This window comes from Cucumis melo, chromosome 10, assembly GCF_025177605.1.
Source record: "Cucumis melo cultivar AY chromosome 10, USDA_Cmelo_AY_1.0, whole genome shotgun sequence".
Lineage (NCBI taxonomy): Eukaryota > Viridiplantae > Streptophyta > Magnoliopsida > Cucurbitales > Cucurbitaceae > Cucumis > Cucumis melo.
This window is the reverse complement of record NC_066866.1, coordinates 28,539,678-28,548,194: the sequence shown is the minus strand read 5'-3', so window position 1 is coordinate 28,548,194 and position 8,517 is coordinate 28,539,678. Positions and strand designations below refer to the sequence as shown.

At 32.8% G+C, this 8,517-nt stretch overlaps 1 long non-coding RNA gene across 1 annotated transcript; it reads left to right on the top strand.

The window, feature by feature from the left end:
- Positions 1–3,288: 3,288 nt before the first annotated feature.
- LOC127151147 (uncharacterized) lies at positions 3,289–5,897 on the top strand. Its single transcript, XR_007823909.1, has 5 exons — positions 3,289–3,439; positions 3,521–3,575; positions 3,947–4,052; positions 4,820–4,904; positions 5,615–5,897. It is a non-coding gene; the product is annotated as an uncharacterized LOC127151147 (long non-coding RNA).
- Positions 5,898–8,517: the final 2,620 nt, after the last annotated feature.

Here is an 8,517-nt window from a genome sequence, read left to right as displayed (position 1 = left end):
GTTATATCTAATGGACACAAAAATATATCTACAGTAAGAAGAATGCAACTATTAGTTTTTAGTGGAATGACTAATAGTTAATGAATAGAGATTAATTAATTAATAGAGATTAATTTAATTAAAGAGATTAATTAATTAATCTCATTTCATCAGAGCTTCAATCTGTAGGTCCATAAGGTCCCCTTGTTAGCTCAATAAGGATAAATGAGAATAAAATTTATTTTGGTTTAATTTGAATTGTTCAAATTGATTAAAGGGAATAAATTATATATAATATAATTAATATAATGTAAAGTTTTTATGAGAGAAGTTAATATTTGAATATAATTCAAATAATAATAATAATATGAATAAGATTCATAAATAAACTCTAGGTTAAAATTAATATGAATTCGATTCATATTAGAACTATAGATTATATGAGAGATCTAAACCATTGGTTATATTATATATGATATAATATAAAGTTTATATTATATGAGATATAATATAGACTAATTAAATTTATATTAATTTTATTTTTTAATTTAATTAATATTTTTTAAATAAATAAATATAATAAGTCCACGTGGGAAAGAGGGAGGAAGTTATTTCCCTCCATATCAATATCAATGGTTAAGATTTGATATAAAAAGATAAGAGAGAAATTTTATTTTAGAAGCTCTATCTTATTGATCTCTTTGCATTCCAAAAAGAAACATAACTCTCTCAAGATTTTTTCCCTCACCAAAATTACAGAAGTCCACAACTCTCTATGATTCTTTACCTGGAGAATAACAAGGATGACCTTTGTGGTGCTCTTGAAAGCTTGGAAGTAGACTTTTTAAAGGTTCTACAAATGTTAGTTTATTTACACTTTTTCCTCCATAAGAAACATGCTTAGGTTTGAGTTTTTGTTTTTTCTCTGAATTGTTGTTTTTGAGTTTTACAAATTGAATTCCATTTGCACGACGTTCATACCCTTCCGTTTTGGGAATTCCATTTCTTCAACTTCAATTCATTTAACATCCACCTAAGCCTGAATGCTTGACATATATCTGCAGCTAACGAGATATATTCTGCTTCGGTGGTAGAAAGAGCAACAACAGATTGTTTCTTTGAAGTCCATATGAAAAAACACTTGAACCCATACTAAAAACATAACCAGATGTACTTTTATGATCATCCACATTACCGCCCCAGTCACTATCACAAAAACCAAACAATACTGATTCTGAAACTTTCTTGTAATAAATTTCAAAATTAATGGTGGTATTTCCATACGTAATGTTAAGAGGAAACATCTTATTAGCAATCATTTTTACCTTGGTAATAAGAATATCGGTCTGATCTTTGATTGCACATATATCACCTTCAAACGAAACTTTTAAGCTTCACTGAACCAGTTGGCCAATACTCAAAAGATTATGCTTTAGACCTGGAACATAGAACACATCTATAACTCGTTTTGTGTCTTTCTTTGTCTTCACAAGAATATCACCTTGGCCTTTGACTTGTAGTCTAGTATTATCACCAGTCTTCATTTCACTTTGGAAATATTCATCTAAAGTAAAAAATATACTTCTATTTCCTGTCATGTGGTTACGACATCCATTATTAAGATACCATGTAGGCTCTACAACATCGTCTTGAACACTACATGCAAGGAATATAATGTCTTCATCTTTTTTCTTCTGTTCCGTCTTCATCATTTTTCTTCTGTTCTTTATGCATATTCAGGGTGGTATTTCCATCTCCATTTTTTAGTGCTCAACAATCTGCTTGGAAACTACCATACTTTCAGCAATTAAAACATTGAATGAGAGAGAAATTACCACAACCACTTCCTTGGTTTCTGCCAAAGCCTCCTCCTCCTCCGCTTCCTCCTCCTTGAGATAAAGAAGAGCTTTCTTGTGAATTTTCAGAATTTGCATTGCTTCGATTATCATAATTTCTTCCACCTCCTCGTCTTCCACAACCACCACGTCTTCCACGTGCACCGCCTCTGAATGAAGTTTGCATTTGAAAAGCTTTCTTGAGGTTAACATCAAATTGTTTTAATCTAAGCTTATAGGATTGAAGAAAACCCATCAAGTTATTTATAGACAATGTAGACAAGTCTTTTGATTCTTCAATTGCAACGACAATATGTTCAAATTTTCTTGGCATACTTCTAAGAATCTTTTCAAGAACTCTTTGATTGCCTACTTCTTCACCATTTGATCTTAAACTATTAACAATTACAAGAATATGATTGAAAAATTCTTCAATAGTTTCAGTTTCTTTCGTTTTAATGCAATCAAATTCGGATTTGAGAGCTTGTAACCTTACAATCTTTACCTTATCTTCTTCTTGATAGGTAGATTGTAGAATATCCCAAGCCGCCTTTGCAGAAGTAGCTGTTGAAATTCTCTCAAAAATAAATTCATCAACAGCTTGATAAATGAAGAATAAAGCCTTCTTGTCTTTCTTACGATTTTGACTTAACTCAACAAGTTGTTAATTTGTGAGCTCACTTTGATTCTCAACTTCAGTGTATCCTCTTTCAACAATATCCCACAATTCTTGTGAGCCATATAATACTTTCATTTGAATACTCCATTGATTAAAATTTTTTCCGTTGAACCTTGGAAGTTGGGGTTGCAACATGTTACCATTTGAAGTCATATCTAACTGGAATTCTAATACCACTTGTTGGAAACGTAATAGGCCCTCACAATACAAATCAAGAAACAAGAGAAGAAGATTGTTCTCTTATTCACACAATTTAGAAGAAATAAGAAATTGAATAATATTTCTTAAACTTGAATTTCTTATTTTCTTTTTTACATACAAATGAGAAACCTTACATATTTATACTAGTAGAAAAGTATATTAAAAGTCATCAATAATAAATATCAATACATGTGGCTCTTCATATATCAATGTATTTAGTGATTGACTGTTCCATATATCTCAACTATTTCATGCATACTTAATAATGTAATTTCATGTATTAAGTTTAGATTAATTTAATTTCAGCAGTAATTAGTTCCAATTAATTATTTTGTTATTAGTGTGGTTACCTCCATTGGGTCTTTATATTGCCCTCTCCCATTAATAGAAGGTTAAAGCTAGGGGTGAAAAAAACCCACCCGAACCGATTCGGTTCGGTTTGGGTTGGACCGATTAGTAACAACAGTGTTACCGAATCGAACCAAACCGATTTGATTCGATTCGGGTTGGGTCAGGTCGGGTTTAAAATGAACCGATTAGGTTAAAATTATTTCTTCGTCTACAACTTCATTTCCTCTTGTTTCGACTCTTCTTCACCTCTTCGTCGTAGACTCGGCGTCGACATCATCTCTTTGTCTGCAGACTCGATGTCGGCATCATCTCTTCGTCTTCATCACTAATTAGCCACTCCATCATCTTCATCACTTCGCCATTCCATCGTCTTCATTACTTGAGTTTTTGGGAGGTGGGTGTGTTTACCTATTGTTTTTACCTTCCTTTTCGACCTTTTCTGTGTTTACCTAACCATGCCGGCCTCTGATTACAGCTTCCTCAAGCTTTCTCAAGCTTCCTCGTAACCTTCAAGATCTTCAGATTCTCAGGTATTGTTGGGTTTTTTTCTGTTTATTTGGTGTTATTGCATATTGGATGTTCATATAGGAACTTGGATGTTGGGTTTTTTTTTTTTAATTTTTTATTGACTATATAATCGGTAGACTGTGTTGTTTTCTCAATTTGTCATCTGGGTTCTCATAAATTTCTCAATTTCTCCAAGAAAACCAGAATGTTTTAACAGATATAGATTCCTCCACCCAAAGATTTGAACCTACTGCTCTTGTTTTTTCATCCTCAATTTGTTTGACCATCATGTGAAGTGGACCAACTGTATAATGATGAGGATTGGAGAAAGGGAGAGTGCTAGCCACTAATACATCCTTTTCAAGTTCATCATATGTGTTTAATATCATTGCAGTTGTTTGTTGGATAACAATATTATGAAGCAGCCAAATTATCGATTGTATGTCATTCACAAGTTGAAGTCAGTCCGCGTGCTTGATTTCAAGAAAGTCAGAAACAAGGTAACTTTTTTCTGCATTCAGACCTTACTATTTAAGGAATGGCTATAATTCTGTGCTTGTTTCTGCATTTTACATTAACAATCCTGAAACATTTAGAAGATAATTTCAGGTTTATTTCAAAAATTTTAGAGCCGATGGTGTATTTTGAAAATGTTGTAACTTTTAGTATTTGCAAGTATGTAGACCTTGAGTTTTCTTATTGTATTTAATATGATATTTGACTCTAAGTTGTGTTTTGATTGTGTTAGTTTTTAAAAAACCTTTAAGCTTTTTCTATTTTTAAAAATAAGTATATTATGCAATCCATGTTCTATTGTTTATTAGAGACTAAAGAGGACATGTTTCCTGCACATGATAAATGTGCATATGCTCTTATGTTAATACCTGAAGAATTCGAATGAATTCAGTTTTAATGTCCAGCTATTTATTATTAACAATCATGTGCCTGACAATTAATTTTTTGGCTAGAGAAATAAGAAGTAAAAATACTGAAGAAGTGTCTATAAATAGACTTGAACTTTATTCTATTATAGTAGAACATTTGTGGACATCTAGGATGTTCACGTGTAAGAGTCACTATTTTTGGACAAGTAGGGTACCACTCTACTTCATTCAACTCCGATTCGATGTGTATGCTTGGTTTAGAGTCTAATTTTATTCTTGAATCTAATTGGTGGTATATACAAAAATTTCCTGTTGTGACGGACTTTGGGTACTAGTTAACCAATGCCTACTGCATCTCTTCATTTCTAAATGTCGAATGACAGGAGAGATTGGAGGCTAAGAATTTATTTTCATCTAAGGAAGTTGAAGAAGAGGGAAAGAAGGAATCTGTGAAGACATTAATTTCAGGTGAGGTAGAGAAGGAATCCAAACCTGTGTGTACTTTATGAAAAAAATTTAAGTTCACCTGCCCTTTTGTTTGGAGAAAGGTCAAGTTCTAAAACTCCTAGGGTAAAGTGCACTTCCGGTCTAGAGTTCGGAGTCAATTTGCTAGAAAAAAAATTGCTGAAATTTCAAAACAGACATTTTAATTCATGAGGTCTAGTAAATATAGTTCTATATAGTCCTTGACATTTTAATTCATAATGCTTACATGTGAAAATGTTGATTAATCTTTTAAGTGAGATGGGGGGACGACAATGTCTACAGAAGAAAAAGGGAGAATGGAGATAAAGGAAGGGAAATAAAATGTTGCTTACTCATGTCATTTTTCCTTGGTCAATTAATAGTGGTCTTTCTTAAAACTCAAAAGACAAAAATTGTATTTTTCCGAACCTCTTTTGTTGACTACCATTTCCTCATCCCTAAAAGTATAACAAGAAATGTATTTTTAGGGATTAAAAATTCCAATGGTAAATAGTAACATTCCTGATATGGGATCACCTAATATATTAGTGTATGCCAACTCGATTGATTTGTTCTTGGACATTTACGTGACCTTTTCAAATACCAGGAATTAATTCCTTTAGTTTAATCTGGCATTGGTTTATTTGCACTCTGCTTTTAACATCACATGTTTCCTACAACATCTTCTGATCAATCCATTCTTTACGTTACAGGCGGCCATTGTTAATTCCCAAACCCTTGAAGAGGTTGCAAGGTTAGAATAGGTATGCTTCGTTTTTTGTCTTCTACAGTCCCTCCCTCCTCAAAAGGAAAATGGAGGAGAAAAATCAGAGTTGTATGAGAACTCGTAGTTATTGATTTGAGTGTTTTTTTTCTATGTGTTTTGTTTGATGATTATTAGGATGACTTCATTCTCGGTAGACGAGACTTCAAATCAGAGTTGTTCCACTCCAGTGTTAGGAAAAAGAAAACCGATTAAACCACCATCATCGATATGGGGACATTTTATAAAAGTAGAAGGATGTGATCCTAAATATCCTAAGGCTGCTTGTTAAACATTGTGGGGCTTCATATGCTTGTGATTCCAAAAGAAATGGTAGCACTAATTTAAAAAGACATTTAGAGAAATGTAAGGTGTATGTAAATCCATTGGAAGATAATGTTGAAGGAGAGGAAGATTCTGAAAGTAGTTTGATGGCAGCATCATTGACTCAAGAAAATTGTAGAAAAATGCTTGCTAGGATGGTTATCTTGGATGAATTGCCATTTAAGTTCGTAGAAACTGAAGGGTTTCACCAATTTTGTCGGGCATTAAATCCAAAGTTTGTGATTCCATCAAGAGTAACCATTGCAAAAGATTGTTTTCAAATGTATATGAAGGAGAAAAAAAAGTTAAAAAATGCATTAACTCGAAGCGGCCAAAGAGTTTGTTTAACAACGGATACAAGGACTTCTGTGCAAAATATTAATTATATGGTTATAACGACTCATTTCATTGATGATGATTGGAACTTGCACAAAAGAATTTTGAACTTTTGTCAAGTAGCTAATCATAAAGGAGATACCATAGGTAGAGCCATTGAAAAGTGCTTAGAAGGTTGGGGTATTGATAGGCTCTTTACTGTAACGGTTGATAATGCAAGTTCAAATGATGTAGTCATTGCCTACTTGGTTAAAAAGTTTAAAGGCAGAATGGTGTTGGATGGTGAATTTATTCACATAGATATTGTGCCCATATTCTTAATTTAATTGTTAGTGATGCCTTAAAAGATTTGCATGTGTCTATCATTCGAATCAGAAATGCTGTGAAGTATGTTAGGTCATCTCCTGCTAGATTGCAAATATTTAAAGATTTTGCTAAAGAAGATAAGATGTCAACAAAAAATTGTCTTACAATGGATGTTCCGGCACGATGGAATTCTACTTTTACTATGTTGGATTGAGCAATTAAGTGTCAAAAGACTTTTGAAAGATTGGAGGAGCATAACCCTAGTTATTTGCCAAAGGATGATATTCCTACTACTGAAGACTGGGATAATGCAAAAGTGTTTGTAAAGTTCCTAACTTTTTCAGAGGTAACAATGAAGTTTTCTGCATCTATGTCTGTGACTTCAAACATATTTTTTCATGAACTTTGTTTAATCCAAGAAATAATTCGTGAATACTCATCGTATGAGAATGCATTATTGAGTCAAATGACATTAAGCATGCAGACAAAATTCAACAATTATTGGGGTATAACTATAAGTGAGAATACCAATTTATTATTGTACGTTTATGTAGTTCTTGACCCTAGGTACAAGCTAGCTTATGTGAATTATTGTTTTAATGAATTTTTTGAGGAATATTGTGCAAAAATATGGACGAATAAGGTTGAAGAAGCATTTCGTCGATTGTGTGATGATTATTATATGAGAATATCAAAAGAAAAATATTCACAAACACAATCATGTACACCTATCGAAGGATTTGGCTTTCAAAGTCAAAGTGAAATACCTTCTATCTCATCTAGTGGATCTTATAAGGCACCTGCTACTGTTCATGATAGATTTAAACAAAGTAACAAAACATGTCTAGATGACGCTAAAACAGAGGTGGCTCGTTATCTGGATGAGGCTCGTATAGATTGTATGGGCGATGAATATTTAGATTTGCTAACTTGGTGGAAGGTGAATTCCTCTCGATTTAAGATCATTAGCCAAGTAGCTAGGGACATCTACAGTATTCCTATATCAAATGTGCTTTATGAGTCCGCCTTTAGCACTGGAGGACGGGTGTTAGATTCTTTTCGAAGTTCTTTAACTCCTCAAACTCCAGAGGCACTCATTTGTGCTCAGAATTGGATTCAATCTAAACCTTTGGATGACATGACTGAAGAAATTGATGGGACTGAAGAAATTGATGAAGGTAATATTCTTTTTGAAGTACGCATTTAAAATTTTCAATTATCCCATGTAAGCTAACTGTTTGTCATTTTGATCTAGAATTCATAAACATAGGAAAGGAGATGGAAGCTGCATTTGAGAATTTGAATAATGACTCTATGGGTTAAATCCCTACTCTCAAATCTTTATTTACATTTAAATTGTTAACTTGTTAATATCGAATCTTGTTTTTTTTAGAGTCTTGAAGCACAGTGATGGAAGCACTTTGGGTTATACGAACAAGGTGGTCTCGTGAAGATGTTCATTAATTCATACCTTCACAATTGTAAACTCTATTGTTTGCGGAAGGATTTGAAGGGCCAGTAGCTTCTCTACTATCAACTCTTTAATCCCGCTATGTGTGCCCTCAGAAGATTCTTAGTTTATTTTTCTTTGTTTTCTGTTTTCCATTTTTAAGTAATATACTTTATGTGCAGTTTTTACTTTTTATCCAAGTGTAGATATATGTTTTTCTCTCCTAGGTACAAATTAAAGAACTAACTATACTTTATTTAGCTTTTGATTAGAGATCTACCATATTTCCCTTTATGTTCCATTTCTTTTGTCCTTATATTAAGCACATGACAATCGGTAATCTCTTAGATGAGATTACTTAAGAGGAATGAGCAATTTTTGGTGCATACCTGTCTTTCATCGAGGAGAAAGATCTCTTGATATCATTTTGAAATTGT